Source organism: Uranotaenia lowii, chromosome 1 (genome assembly GCF_029784155.1).
Source record: "Uranotaenia lowii strain MFRU-FL chromosome 1, ASM2978415v1, whole genome shotgun sequence".
NCBI lineage: Eukaryota > Metazoa > Arthropoda > Insecta > Diptera > Culicidae > Uranotaenia > Uranotaenia lowii.
Genome location: NC_073691.1, coordinates 149,433,320 through 149,449,442, shown reverse-complemented (window position 1 = coordinate 149,449,442; position 16,123 = coordinate 149,433,320). Strand labels below are relative to the sequence as shown.

The following is a 16,123-nucleotide window of genomic DNA, read 5'->3' as shown; positions in this document are numbered from 1 at the left end:
GATTCAAAAATATACACAATTTTGAAAATAAATAATTTGATTCAAGTTTTAGTTGTTTTAAAACAGTTATCTCTTGATTTCTTTGCTGATGCTTTTTAAAAACAATGAAAAGCAAAAAATGGTAAAAATAGGCTCAAAAAATCTTCGCCATTTGATCCTTTCCGCTTGTTAATACAGCAGATGCAATTTTAAAATTCTCTTCTGGACCTATTTTCTAAAAATCCGTGTAAAATCCGTGTAGTAAAACCCCTCCCAAAAGGGTGGTCAAGAAAAGCAAGCGAAGTATTCAACTCTACACTCATAATTTCAATTTTTTAATCAAATTTTGACATTGAGGAAGGTTAATAATTGGTTACAATCTTAACTAACAGATGACGATTTTTTTTGCTTGTTGATAGAAACGCGTTTCTGAAAAAAATAAATTTTAAATTAAATTATACTCATTCCAGAGGTTTTGGTTCCATATTGTTAAAATTTAAATTGCATTTCTGTATTTATATTTTGAATTCTGAATTAAGTTTGAGATTCTTAAAAATAGAAATGGAAAGCTGTTTTGTAATCGCTCAAATTTTGTTTTGCATTTAATTCAGAATTGGACGTATAATTTTAGAAACTGATATGCTTTTTCAATTCTTAGATAATAATTCAAAATATAAAAAAAAAAAAAAATAGAAACCACCCTTAGTTTTGTTTGATTTAAATTCGGAGTTATTGAACTCAAAAAATTTTTTTATGCAAAATCCAAATATTATAACGCTTCAAAATAACAATCCAGAATCAAAAACTTAGAATTAGATTCATCATTTCTTTTATTTTATTAACATGAGCGGAATCGATTTTTCAAAAGGGCGTATGCGCCAAATGTAAATAAATCGAGTTATCAGCTAGGTGTCAAAATACGTTCAAAGACCTACATACATCTTGCACCTCCTCTTTTGTCTGATGAATGATTTGTGTACGAGTTATTAAAGGAACAATATAATGATTTTGCTTAGAGCTTATGGAACTGTCAAACTTTAAACGCGATTTTCATGAAACAGCGATTTTGGTGCATTGGCCCTTTACTTCAATCGATACCGAATCCAGAATTAATTTTCAAAATTCAGTTTTAGATTCAATATGTAAATGAATTTCACATTCAAAATAAAAAGTGATTGCAACCGGTTTAGATACTCGCGCACAGCTCATCTTGACTGGTGAATTTTTGCCGACGCACAGTTGTTCAAAATAAAAAAATAAAAAGTTGGAAAAAATTAATTGAGAGCTTGTTTGTCAATGGTTATAGGTGGAAAGTTGAATAAAAAATAAGAAATTGATTGTTTTCAAAATTTTCTTTTTTTTTCTACAATTGCCAAAACGGGGTTTAGGCTTTTACTGGAAAATTTAATATTTTATATTTCTCTAGGTATGTTGTATCAATACTAAAAGTGATGTTTTATGGTGAAGTTGCATATATATCGAAGCAAACAATGCTTGGTTTACTCGGTATAAAAACTTTGAAATTTCCATTTTTGAACCAAACAACATTTTACCCAGGGCGTTTAACGGTTGGGAATTTCGAAATCGATAACTGTGCTAAAACAGCAAGTAATAAGAATAAACCCGGCCCAAAACCAAGATTTTTTTTTAACAAAATCTGGGCTTCCTGGTACGATTTCCCTCATTTTGAACTATTAATTGAATTCAAAGGCAGGCCAAATATATCCAAGAAAATCTGGAATGACCGATAACCAAAGTATAAAGCGATACTTGATTTACAGATTTATTACGGAAACGTTAGGTTTTTGATGATTGTGTAGTTTTTCCAACATTACTTTTGAATATTTGAATAAATTAAATAAAAACATTCAACTTATTCGGCCTATGCTTAACAATTCGATGAGTCGAATATTCGGCTTAACGATTTTTGGGCAGTATTCAGTCTGTCAAATATTCGGTACATCTCTACCAAACACTGAAATAAACTTTAAGACTACAATTATTTAATATTAGATAGATTAAAAACCTATTTCAATGTTCTGAATATTCCCTGTTGGCCGATACAAAACTGATCAGCTTACCGAAATCCTCTTGGAAAGATAAACGTATCACGGCGCGTGCTTCCCGTCATGAAATATGTAGATAGGTTTCAACATAAATAGTACACAACATTGCAATCAATCGCTAACCAGCTTCCGCTCCAAGGCGCGTACTCCAATTAACATCATCCTTCTTGGATGGCTAAGGAATATCGCGTAGCTGGTGGTGGCTCTTTGATCAGCTCGATAATCCTGGTGGGGAGCAGTAATCAGCATTAATCAATTAGGCAAGGCACCAACGAACGAGGCAACAAGGCGCTCTTTCCGCTAATAATGCTCGAAATGTCTAATTAGCCAATACGTCAGCTATTTAGTTGCTCGTTGAGTAGTCAGTCAGTCAGTCGTTTCATGTATCAACACCTTCGTTCCGCGTCCAGCAAAATCCATTCAACCGTCAATCATAAGCAATAGAAAGCGGAAAACTGGAAACCCGAATGGAACGAAACGGACGAGACAGACAGCTTGTTACGTAACTTACCGCCCCCCCCCTTAACCCCCCAATTTGTCCACCCCCTTTCTCCCTTCTTTGGCAAGGTGCGCGGAATCGATTCTTTCAAGGTTGGCGCTTTTTTCGCCTTTCTTCTTCTTTCATTCATCAAACCCATGTCACTATCATGTTAATCCGTCATCGACTCGAAGCATTGACCAGTTAGTCGCAGTCGGGGTACGGGAAGATAATCCGTTTTCTCCGGAGCTTCTCTTTTGTGGCAGATCAGCAGCAATTCCGTGGAAGGAAAAGACAACCGCGAACTTCTTTTTTCTCCCCTCCGATCTGGTCTGGTTTGGCGATGGAAGTTGCTGGATCAATGTGTGGTTTTACGCGATGATGAACCAGACCCTGGACAGCTGCCTGTCAGCTCCTGGAAATTTGCTGCACGATTCTGGGTGGCTCGCTGCAGCTTCTGTTCTAATCGATAAAATCGGAAGACCACAGCAGGAGCAGGTCAACTCCGTGGGGATTTCCTTCATGGGATAGTCTCCGTTACCCATACTGCTCTTAGAACGGCTTGTTCTGGCTTGTTCCTGTTGATTTTTATTGACAGCGGAGAGATAGGCTCACCGAATTTGGTCATAGTTAGAATGAATAGAAAAGTGATCCAGAAATACACCGATGGGTTGCGTTGTTCCTTGGTCTTTCAATAGGCACAATATCGAATTCTAGTGCATAACAAGCTTTATTTACCAGTTTGAAAATATTGCGTAAAATCAATGAGTATAAAGTGTATGGCGTAACAACACGGTTAAAGTAGGTATAGTATTTCCAACGGGAATCCACTTTAAATTCAATATAATTTCTGATTGATTCTCGACCAACTATAAATATTAAACTTACAACTAAATATATATCTCACAAATGTTTTGAGTAATATCAATAAGAATAGTACAGTGATTTTCTGCACTCAGCTATAAATAAAATAGATTAAACTATATCCGTATGATTGATTTTTTGCGTTCAGCATTATGTATAACAGATTCAACCATGATTACATGATTGAATTTACTATGAGTATGAACGATTTCATTATATTTAAATGTTTACCTTTTTAAGATCAACCATAAATATTGTAGATTTAACAAAGCGTTTACTCTATAAAACGTGTGACCAACATCTATTTATTATTTGTTAGTGAATCTTGTTTTAAAGCTTTTTTTTCTCAGATTTAAGCTTTTTTTGCCCTGAGGGCATTAGAGATGAAAGTCTTAATCTAAAAAAACGCTCAAATCTGAGGAAAAAATGCTTCGATCTGAGAAAAAAGCCTAAATCTGGGAAAAATTGTCAAATCTGAGATGGATCAATAGCGTAACATAAGCCAGCCTAAAACAATCATCGTTTGTTGATGCTATCAGAGCAAGTTCACTCGTGTATGGAAAAAGTGGTAAGAACTTTGACACTTGTAGCACATTTTAAAAATTTGACCATGCTAAAATGTTTCCCAGATCTTTGGGCGTTGAACTTTTTTTTCAACACTGTTTCTATTTCAGCTGTACCTATGTGATAAAAATCGAGCTATTTTTGCATCACAGCATGCGAAACGGGAACACGTGTTGCAAGAAAATTTGAAGGTCGCAGATCTTGGAAATGTTTTTGCATTGTAAAGTTTTCAAACTGTGCTACAAGCGTCAATATTTCTACCACTTTTTCCCAACACAAGTGAACTTGCTCTTATTATACACACCATCGTGGGTGTTTTGTCTTTGCCTTTTCATGACTTTAACCAGTCGGACCTGTGTTTTCACCGTGGTGATCTATGATGACAAACGATCGCATGCCGGAGCTTTTGGAATTAATGTGTGGAACACACGTAAAAATCTCACTGATTGATTTGTCGGATTATCCATTCGTTATAGTGGCAACACTTCTTTTATGATTTTTTAACTGTTTTCCTGACATCTATTCCAGTGAACACTACAAATTCACTCTTCGTCGATTCTTAGAACAATTGCCGATTGGCGCGCTCGCAAGCCTGGTATACGATTTCTCATGCATTAAAATGAGAAAGCAATAGCCTTCACTCCAACTTCTCTCCGATAAGCTGACATTTTTATAAAAATCTGTGTAAGAGTGAAGAGCAAGCTTTATTCTTTTTAGCAGGCCCAAGCCCAATAGCGAATTGACGTTCTCTCTCACTTAAGCTTCTCTGTTATTGTTTATATTTGCCACGCGGTTCGTCAGTCTTATGACGAATTTTTTTTTTTTTTTTATTCCGGATTTGGCTCTGGAACCGTCCGAATAAAAAAAACGACTTTCGGGTTTCGAGTTATTCCATACGTAGGTGTGCGTGAGAACGAGCGCAATGTTTTCAAGCAGCTGTCATTTTGTTCTCCCTCCTGGATTTCTTCACTCGGTTCTTCACATCCGGATTGCCTTTCTTTCGTGTCCGGATTGCACTGGACAGCAGATAGTACAATTTTGCTTGGCTGAGAGGTTCAAAATCGGGGCAATAATCATTTTTCCGTTCATTATTTCATTTGTTCAGCCAAAAACAGCTGTTTAATGTTTTGACAACAACGTTGAGAGTATTGGTGAACTTCTCGCAAAACTGACTTTCTTCTCAGGACGACTCCGTCCGTTTTTCGAGCGAACCTAGGTTGCCTTTAGAGTAAGGTTACCAAATTGCCCGGTTTTATCCGGGTTTGCTCGGATATTTGATACAAAATTTTAGAACCCGGCCCGGTTACCTGGATTTCATTAAAAAATGCCCGGATTTTGCCCGGATTTTTTCACTTTATTTGGTAAATAAAACAAAAAAAATTAAATTGTGTTGTAATTTTTTTTTTTATTTTGCTACCAAAACAAAAAGTTTTGAGCAGATTTTGCAAAAATAATCATGAAAGGATTTTTCGAAGACCAAAATACGATTCCAAATTTGTTTTTTGAATTTTGATAAAAACTTTATTTTTTCAATTTTTTAATCTTGATTTTTGTTGAGTAATTTCTAGGTTTTGACAAAATTTGCCCGAATATTGCCCGGATTTTTGGTATCGATTTAGAAATAAAATGCCCGGATTTTGCCAGGTTTTTTTTTATTGAAAATTGCCCGGATTGTCCGGCCCGGATATGTGCTGAAAAAATTCTGGCAACCTTACTCTAGAGCAATAAATGAGCACGATGACAGCAATAAGAGCGAACCTAGGTTGCCTATGGATTGCCTGGAATACGGTATTAATTAATCGCCGCGGAGTAAACATCACCGGTCGTAGCGAGTGAGTTTCAACAAAAATAAAATGAGTAAAACAGTTAATTAAATTTCAAAGTTTCAAAAGAAAATACATAAGGTTATTTATTTCAGTGTAGAAGCAATAAAAACAAAGGTAAAAACGATTAACCAACGATATCGAATATCTTCCAAATGTAATATTATATGGTACATATTTCCTGAAACAGACGTTCGTCCGCTTTGTTGATGTTTTTTTAAAATCATTTACAAAAAAGCATAGTAAAACTACGCTGGCTACGTGGCTTAAATGAATAACAGGCAACCATATTTTTGAGTCAAACATGGTTTGTTGTTTTAAAAACCTTACGCATAGCTATTTTACCATCGACTGCGTTTAAGTAAAATTGTCAATGAAATGATGCATTGTTTTACTTCGTGCATAGAAAAATTGATATGTTTCATGACGAAACTAGTATGTGTTATGATAAAGATTAGTATGAGCAAGGAGCTTGATAATAAAAAGTAAAATAACAATGTATGTTTTTTTTTGTTTATTTGCATGCATGCATGCATTAAAACATAATTAAAAACATTAAAATTCACACTTACAACACACGTCGGTCAATGTTAGTGTGCTCTCCCGATGTTCTGGAAAGATTTTGAAAGTTATGAAACTTGGAAACAGCTCAAAATTTGTTTGTTTGCTCACGGCTTTGATAATTAATGATCATTAATTAGTATAAACAACAAGAATGTTTACCATAGTAAAATTATCTTACGCACTGATGTTCTTGAGTCAAATACACGCCCTTTTTTTAACTCAAAATTATGTATGACCGAGGTTCAAAACATAGTTCGATTCTATGAACTTAAAATGAGGTAAGGTACACCGGGGCAAGTGCAAACGGTTTTCACCATAGTTCAATTTTCACATGTCCTAGAAAAATATGTATATGTTCAAAAATTATCAATTATCGTTCGTTGTATCACTAAAATAGTTCTCAACAAATTCCCATTGGTAGTGAAAAATTAAAAAATGTTGGTAAAAAGTAACGGTGCTTTTGTGAAAAAATTTCAAAATTTGCACTTGCCCCGTTTATGGGGGCAAGTGCAAACGCAATACTTTTTCCAAACTAATTCACAGACGAGTCAGTGTATCGGTCTTAAAATGAATTGAATACATGTTCCGGTACGTTTTATCAACTTTGATTAATATGTTTGCTGTTTTCTCGCAATATTGATAACTTTTTGGAACTCCATTTTTGGTGACTGTTGTTTTAAGCAAAAGACCTTCATTTACTAATGCATTAAGGAATTTCGAACATCCGCTTCAGATACAACACTTTGGATACCCCTTCTGACCATTTTAATATAATGCTGAACCATTTTGGTGATGAATTTTCTGAAATGGCTGATGTTGCATGGCTTAAAGGTGCGTTTGCACTTACCCCGGTAGTGTCGTTTGCACTTGCCCCACAGTGTGGGTTGACAAGAGCGAATATTATTTTCACAAATTCGGGGTGTAATGAAAATTTATCAAAAATTTTCTGCTTTCACTTGAATATCAGTCTCAAACACTCACCTTTTAACGAAAATTCGGATTTGAATGCCTTTTTTTTGTAGCCAAAATATGCAAAACAAAAACACACTGTTCATGTCTAGTACGAACTTGAATTCGTGTGTGATCAAACAGTGCCGTGTTTTAAGTGAAAAATTTAAAGAAAGTTTAGTTTATCTATGTCAGATTGTTTGTTTGGGGCTAAATAACAATTTCTAGAAGAAGAAATATTTTTTACTTTTTTTGTAACAGAGAAAAGACGAACGTTTGCACTTGCCCCGAGTTTGCACTTGCCCCGGTGTACCTTACCCTTTTTCCTCATTGCGATGGATCAAAACGGAGTTCGAACTGCGAACTCAAAATTGATCCCTTTTTTCCTTCGGCGAGGAATCAAAGCTGAGTTCGACCTTATGAACTAAAAATTGAACTCTCTTTGTTGGACTGAAAACACTTAGCGAGTTTAGTCCGAACCGGAACAGCAACCAACGAACACATCGCAAAATTTTGTCGTTCCGGAACAATTACCGGAAGACTATGAAGGAACTTCATAATGAAATGCATGTTCACCGTGTCAGCGTAAAATTCTGTCCGTCATTGTCATCATATGGTCAGCGGCTTGGAATGTCCGGAAACTTCCGGATGTTGTTTACTTCCCGTGGGAAGTAACATCCGGAAGTTTTCTTTGACCGGGATTGTCAAAACTTTCCACCGCTCTGTAATTGCAATGCAATGTACCGGAACAGCAACATCCGGGTACAACAAATTTTAATCATCCTTTAATTCCCTGATAATCAGCTACCCTCGAAAAAAAAAGTTCGGCTGCCGAACTTAGTATTGAGTATGCCTATCAGAACTTACACACAAAATTTTCGAGGCCGGAATTTAGCAAAATTTTGCTCAAATTTGACCAGCTAGAAACTTAGCAATCAATTTAGCAATATTTTTTTACTAAAATTTTTGCAAACGAGTACAAAAGTTAGCCGCCGCCGTTTTTACTCAAATTTCTAGCAAAAACCGGAGAAAAAGATTGCCCGGATTCGTAATTTCATGTTTCTTTATTTTTTCTCATGGAGAATCAGGGGAATGTTTGAATATTGAACAAAATACACAAATTTCATTCACTTATAATTTATTTTTCACATTTTTTATATTTTTTTTCACACTTTTCCTATTCTGGGAACTCACCTACTGGCGAACGAAATGCCATGCCACCTTCGTCAAAGAAAGCACCGGGGTGTTTGCCGGATGCAGCTTGTTGAATTTCCAGTTGTAGTCCTTCTTCATTACCGGCCTGTGGCGCGCTTCATGTTGCAGTTTTATCCTGGTAGAAAAAAAACAAACACACAAATAAGAAATTGAGATATTATAGAATCTGAACACTTTAAGATCGGATCTTACCCTGTAAGCATCCGGTGTCGATTCAGCTACCATTTCATCGTGGAGTTTGCCACCACAAGAACCATCAGCAACGAACATCCGGAATATTCCGGAACCGCACTTAATCGCGGCAGCTTTTTATTTTTCTCCCTACTGGCGCGGCGGCTGGTGTCTGTGAACAAAGCGGCTGAAAAACCTTCGTTTTACTAAAATCAAGTAAAATGACCTTTTTTATTACTAAAATCAAGTAAATTTAGCTTTTTGCTAACTCAACAGTAAAAAAATATTTTCGCTAACGGGAAGTAACAGCGAAATTTTGCTAAGTGGAGCCCCGAAAGTTTTGTGTGTAGTTTTGCTATTGCCCAGTCAAACTCAAAGTTGAGGGAAGCCACCGAAGTGCTGTTTTAAACCTAAACTACTTAATTTTGAGTTTAAAAAAAAGAGCGTGTATGTTTTGTTCTCAAAAGTACCATGTGCGTAGTATTTTGTTGATATGAATTGGTGCCACAATGTCTAAACTACTACACTGAACCTCAAAAATACCCAAACTTGAGAACTTTCCCCGCCAACCCGAATGAAACTCCCTCCCTACAGGTTTGGCTATTGGTGGCACAACCCAAAGTTAAGCTTTTAAAAGAGAACTCATCCCCCAAAATCTGATACCGCAATAAAATGGAAATCAAAATAAAAAAAAAATTAATGCAGGTACGGGAATCACACCCATACCTGCAATGGCTCTGCGATTACCATCTCAGGATGCTAACCGCTCGACCACCGAAGAGTTGTTGCGAGAGGCAGCTACATCATCGTATATGCGAAACTTTCTGCGAATGAAGCGGGAATAAAAGTTATCCCCCAAAAAAACAGTTCTTCGCTTTGAACTTACCCCCCAAACCTAAATCTGCCACGATGGAGGTAACAGAATAAGATGCGCTTACAACAAAAACCCCCCAAAAAAACAGTTCTCCGCTTGAAGGACAAGTTTGGCGTATTGGCAAGCTGTGATTTTTTCACAAACTTAAGTTGTCAATCTTGAACTTAGGTTTGGCGGGTGGCAGTTCTCAAGTTTGGGTATTTTTGATTTTCAGTGTATGCGGACGCTACACACAAAATTTTCGAGGCCGGAATTTAGCAAAATTTTGCTCAAATTTGACCAGCTAGAAAATTAGCAATCAATTTAGCAATTTTTTTTTTACTAAATTTTTAGCAAAATACCAAAAGTGCCCTGACTAAATGTTTACTAATTTTTAAGTTAAAAAATTCTTTGTTTGCTGAAATTTCAGTAAATACCAAATTTAAAGAGATTTTTTTTGTTCGTTAATTCATTTCTCTAAAAAACATTAAATATGCAGAAGTTTTGATTATTTATTTATTAACGAAAACAAAAAAGTCTAAATTTCCAGTTCTAATTTATTTTCCTTCAAATTGTATTTTGATAACAAACAAAAATCCTTACCAAATGCTTGTTATTGAAGGTCTTTTGGGTTCGGTTGCACATCTGAAAAATTCAGAAGAATCAAAATTAATATGAAAAAATGCATTTTTCAAAACATTTATTGCATGTTTGCTTAGGGGATTTAAAGGCAAAAATCATCGGATTCGAATTAACTATGTACTTTATGAGAAATCCCAAAACATGATTTCATCAACCTGAACCACCTGAACTAATAGTTAAATGTAACCGACAGGCTGCGTTAAAGTTAATAAATTACAAATTACAAACGTGACAAAAAGCATTTTACGAAAGTAGTGATTTGGCATTGAACCCCGCCTACTAGACTTTTTTTGGACCAATAGATGGGTCAAAGAGCTAGGCCATTACACATAGCCTTATTCAATTTAAAACAAATGGCCACTCACCTTCAAGGTTTCCGGAAAGTCCAATAATTGCTAGAACTGGCAAAGGTTCAAGTCTTGCATAACGTCCTTGAATAACACGACTCGAGGGAAAACGCAAAAATCTTGAATGGATCCTTTTGCGTCTACTCAAAGAACTTTTGGTGATGATTACAATTGTTAAAACCGTTTGCCGGCAATATCTAATTTGGTTGCGGGCAAATTCGATCCTGTTTGGATCATTCAAAGGAATCGGAACGATTATTTTTTGGAATTGCATCTTTTTCCGCTGTCGTTCGTGCTTGGTGTTCCAATCTGAAATGGACACGTTTATTGTTTACTAACCTGATCCAGAGAACAATAATCGACGTAACGTACCGGTAGCGAAGATTGATAGCTGAGAATTAAATATTTTTAGTTCCTAATTATCCAAAAATTGAAATACATCACGGTAGCGCCGGACTGGCTAGAGTTGGAATTGTTCACCGGATCATGCACGTTTCACGGTGTTCATCGACCGACCGACTCTTCGGTTAGAACTTTTTTTTTACTGGGATTGTTTGTTCCACCTGAGAAAAAGGACTGTTTTATTTGCCTTATTTGATGAGGTGAAAACATAGAAAACTTACCTACTAGCCTGCAATAGAGCTCTCCCCAGCATGACCATGGCCTCCGCATTCATTTATCATAGAAGTTAAAACCCATTCACACTCAGCAGCTAGTCCTTCATTTTCAGCCACCATCGTGCTTGCTGCCACAGCCGGCGAAACCAGTAGGGGAAAAGTTCATATAACGCCCCATGTGGCTAATACGCGCCACTCTTGTTTTGAAGAATCTGAAACATTTTAAGCCTGCAAAATATTACCAATTTGTTTTAAATGCTGTGATTGGTCATGGCAAGTATGAATTTTTCCTTAAAATGCCCCTGTGTCGTGATAATTTCACAATTTAGGTTTTTCTTCATTTCGATCTAAATTTTAAAACACTTTCAATAAGGTGTCATCAAGTAGAGAAAAACAAATAAGACAATATTTTCTGACAGATCGATAGAGGAGAATCTAAACTATGATTTTATGCTAAAAAATCATACTGAACTCGCTAAGGTATGCTTTTTATGTGTATGTTCTATTACGGCCCATGCGCTCTTTATAACGCGCCAATCGTAGTAGGCTGAAAATAGCATTAATTTTTCAAAAAGGCCAATTTTCATTGAAAATTAACAAAAAGTCTAAAACCATATTTTGAGCGTTAATTCAGCCCAAAAAATCTATTTTTCATTTTTTGTTAAATTTCTATTAGTCCATTTTGATTTTCTTTTCAGTCAAAGTGTCTGAAAGTATTGGTGTGTTTTCGGTCTTCGGCTGCTCTCGGGTGTGTTCGGCTGCTAGGCGCGTATTGAATACACAGCGGCGCGTATTCGCAACACAGTTTTGTTCTGTGGCTTTGAATATGGTTTTTAAAAATCATGTTTTTAAAGAAATTATTGCAATTTGAGTAATGAAAAATCATAGGAATTTGTAGAAAACACTTTTCTTCAACGATTACACCCATTTTTAACACAATTTGTACGTGGAATACTTAGAAAATCAGCGATTCGCTTAGGTGGCGCATAATAGGGCATGTTCCCCTACTGCTGCTTCCGGGCTCGGTTTTGCCCTTCACTTTTATCTCCTCCTTTTGGAACAAAAGTTTTTCACCCGCGCGCGGTGCAAAATAAAAACAAGAATAATGTGACAGGCTCCCGCTTGTGTCACCTTTCTAAAATTTGAGCACATAAAGAACGCGGTTTGGGCACAGGCTAAAAGTTTGAGTCCGTGCTACTAGAAATGCTAAAATTAGTAGTAAATTGGGTCAAAAGTCATGACAATTTGGAAAAGTGCTAACTGAACAGTAAAAAAATTTTTTTGCTAACGGAAAGTAACAGCTCATTTTTGCTAAGTGGAGCCTCGAAAGTTTTGTGTGTAGTTGTAATAGAATTTATGATGAAATTATCATGACCATAGAATTTTCGACAACAAACATTGAGTGTTTTAGAAAATTATCAGGTACATAGTAATTGCAAAAATGTTTCATGTGTACTTTTACAAAATTGATGTTATATTTTGCGTGGTTGAAAATACTATTACGCAGAAATGGTAAAATGATCATGACAACGTCTTTGAAACAGCCACACAATTTTTTTTTTCTGAATTCCGAATTCCCTGATCGGACACGAAACACCATTCGAGGTACGAAAAACACGTGCTTCGATCCATCTAAGTATCATTGTATATATTTAGATCAATGCAAAGTCAGCCTATCGACTTTGCTTCTTCTAGACAATGATACGATGCGGGACAAATGATCTTGTACTGCAAGGAGTTTTCTCAAAAAACGCTCTTGGCCCATTTTCAACACCTTTGAAGGTTATCTAATCTAATTATCCGTCTATAATTTTCATTACTTTCATTTGATATTCTTCCTTTTAGAATGTATAATTCACCGAAATGCCAATAATCATTGAATTAAATTCATAAATCAGCGGTGATAAACTGTTAACACAATTTTTTCAGTGTACCATCACAGTTCTAGCGTGATATTTCAAAAGGGCGAAAATGCCAAATGTAAACAAATCGAGTTAACAGTCATTCCGGATATACGCGGTTGAACTTTATCTAATAAACGCGGTTTCATCTTAAAATCACTTAAAACTTTCAAAAAATTGATAAAATTCAATTGGGCGAAACTTACCTCGTTGGATTCCCGAAAAAGTGGCAACTTTCATCCCCTATTTTTCTAATAATTTATCAAATTAAAGTGTTCTATAACATAGATTGCTTAAAATGCCGATGATTCAATTATTGAACGCTCAATCTCACCAATATTTAACAGATGGTTAGAGATGCAAATAATTTTTTTTTTCTGGTGCTAGTTGATATTTTCCCTTTCAAAGGATACTTATCATCGAATTTCCCCATAAATACATACATTATTTCCAATTTTAATGTGTTCAATAACTGGCACACTGCCTGTTCAATATAAGAATCATCGTGTTCAAACATTATGACTAGAATAATTACTACCCAAGGGGCTAAAAAGTTTTTTAAAAATCTTTTCGAGAAAAGAACTTATTGATTCAAAGTTGTAGATCAAGCTTAAACTTCACTATTAGAACTTTACCCAAAAACCCTTTCGTTGTTTTTCATTGGTTATAGTTTCGGAAAATCACAAAAATGGTGTTAAATATCTACTGCTTTTACTCTAATATATTTTGTTTAATTTCAATTGTATATACAATGTTTGTTAACTGTATTTTTTTAATTACCTACCGATAAGCGAACACAAACCGTTAAGTAGCATAATGCGTCTAAAATTCGCAAAGTACAGCATGTCCAAATCGCATTATAGTCGAGTGCAACAACTTAAAGCTACTTATCTCGATGAACATAAAAATCAAAATTCAGTGAGTACAATCCAGTGAGAAGGAAAAGTCCGAGGGAAATCCGCAAGATATATTGTACCCTTAATTTCATTATGTACGCATAATTTCGTCCCATCCCTCGAACGTCCTCGAAAATCCAACCTCACTTTCCTGAAGGGCGATATCCGAAAAAAAAACTTCGGCAAGTATTAAAATAAAATCCACCGGCTGCTCTTTATTATTGGGATTTGACTTTTCCCCCAAACGGTGGGCTCTGCTGTAATATAAAAAAAAAATGAAACAGCCCCGAAAGATGAGAGGCCCAATTTCATGATTCACGCAGTGAATAAAATAAACTGTCGACAAAAATACCGAGGTGAGTACGAGAACATCGCCAAACAATACTACACCCAAAAGGAGCAGACAGGGGGAAAATGTAACGGCAAAGAAAACGAATGTAGCACCAGAAGCATTCAATTAAGCTTCCAGCAGCCCCCGCAACACTTCATATTTGACGATAAAAGCCAAATCTGCCGGTGCGGGGCAGCCGAAAATTTGCGGTCGACAATAAATCCCAAACATGGAGGATTCGGTTTTTTTTTTATATTTTGACCGAGGGATTTCGGCAATCCAAACCAGCCCGAGTAATGCAGAAGCTTAAGTTTTCCATGGGACCAGATCTTTTATTTGGCCCTTTGAGGGATTCCGATTTCGACACCAAACCGCAGCGCGGTTAGTGGCTGGTGTTTAATGCTGATGATGGGTCCCAGTTTAAAGTTTTATGGGCTTGTTGGAGCTTTGTAAAACAGTTCTGGCTAAATTTAGATTTGTTTTCCAGGGCGAAAAGCCTCAAACCTTCTTTCGAAATAATAAATAAAAATATATAAAAAAAAGTTTGTGTAAAAATATCGACACGATCTAGTAGCCGAGGTGTAATGTTTGGCAGGGCCTTTCAGCAGTAATTTACGAACTGTTTATGGTGCTACTTGTGAAGCTGCCCGTAACAGGCCTGATACGTACCTCCACTTTTTTTCAACTCCGATGAACTGCTTCTGCTGCTGTGTTTTACTCAGCAATCGAACAATCGTAAAGTTGATTAACTGTTTATTCCAAACCCATCCTTTTGCTAAACATACTTCAAAGGAAAAAATAGATCTGGCGGTTATTCGGATTGAAGAAGCTGGTTATATACGCATAGGAAAAAAAACTTTTGCCGGGGGAATGCTTTTTTTCTCAAAAATTTTATTTAAAAAAATCCGATTGAATAGGATAATAACGTTGAAAAATTGTTTTCAATTTAGCTAACTACGATATCACTGAACCTCGAAAATACCCAAACTTGAGAACTTTCCCCGCCAACCCGAATGAAACTCCCTCCCTACAGGTTTGGATATTGGTGGCATAGCTCAAAGTTGAGCTCTTAAAGGAGAACTCATCCCCCAAAATCTGATACCGCAATAAAATGGAAATCAACACAAAAAAATTACCGCCAGGTACAGGAATCATACCCATACCTGCAATGGCACTACGATTACCATCTCAGGAAGCTAACCGCTCGACCACCGGAGAGTTGTGGAGAGCGGTAGCTACATCATCGTATATGCGAGACTTTCTGCGAGTGAAGCGGGAATAAAAGTTATACCCAAAAAAAAACAGTTCTTCGCTTTGAACTTACCCCCCAAACCTAAATCTGCCACGATGGAGGTAACAGAATCAGATGCGCTTACAACAAAAACCCCCCAAAAAACAATTCTCCGCTTGAAGGACAAGTTTGGCGTATTGGCAAGCTGTGATTTTTTTTACAAACTTAAGTTGTCAATCTTGAACTTAGGTTTGGCGGGTGGCAGTTCTCAAGTTTGGGTATTTTCGATTTTCAGTGATTGAAACACGGATCTACACTCTAATTCTCCTTGACTCAGATTTGAAGGAAAACTATTCAAAATGCGCCAAAACTGGGAAAACTCAAATTTTGAGAACTGCACAACTCAGAAATGAATTGTAGGGGTTTTCCCGAATTTTGAGTTATTTTTAATCAGGCGTTTTTAAGGAGCGTCTGAACCGTCTGAGCCAAAATAACTCAGAATTTCTAAAATATTGACACGGTTTCGGAAGGGATTATAATTTTTTTAAGAAATAAATTGAAAAAAATGTCTGAAAATTAATTTATTTCCCGTCGTTTATTTTGCACCCAATTTGATGTGTGACAACAATTATT

The 16,123-nt window shown here is 36.1% G+C and overlaps 1 protein-coding gene and 1 long non-coding RNA gene across 2 annotated transcripts in view; one reads left to right on the top strand and one right to left on the bottom strand.

The window, feature by feature from the left end:
- The window catches only part of LOC129740476 (probable serine/threonine-protein kinase DDB_G0282963), a 491,691-nt gene that overhangs the window by 262,490 nt on the left and 213,078 nt on the right, over positions 1 to 16,123 (top strand). The gene's annotated exons all lie outside the window — the stretch shown is intronic.
- On the bottom strand, positions 10,686 to 12,091 carry LOC129740479 (uncharacterized). The gene is made up of 3 exons (XR_008736257.1): positions 11,138 to 12,091; positions 10,887 to 11,077; positions 10,686 to 10,823 (listed from the first exon to the last, which is right to left on the bottom strand). It is a non-coding gene; the product is annotated as an uncharacterized LOC129740479 (long non-coding RNA).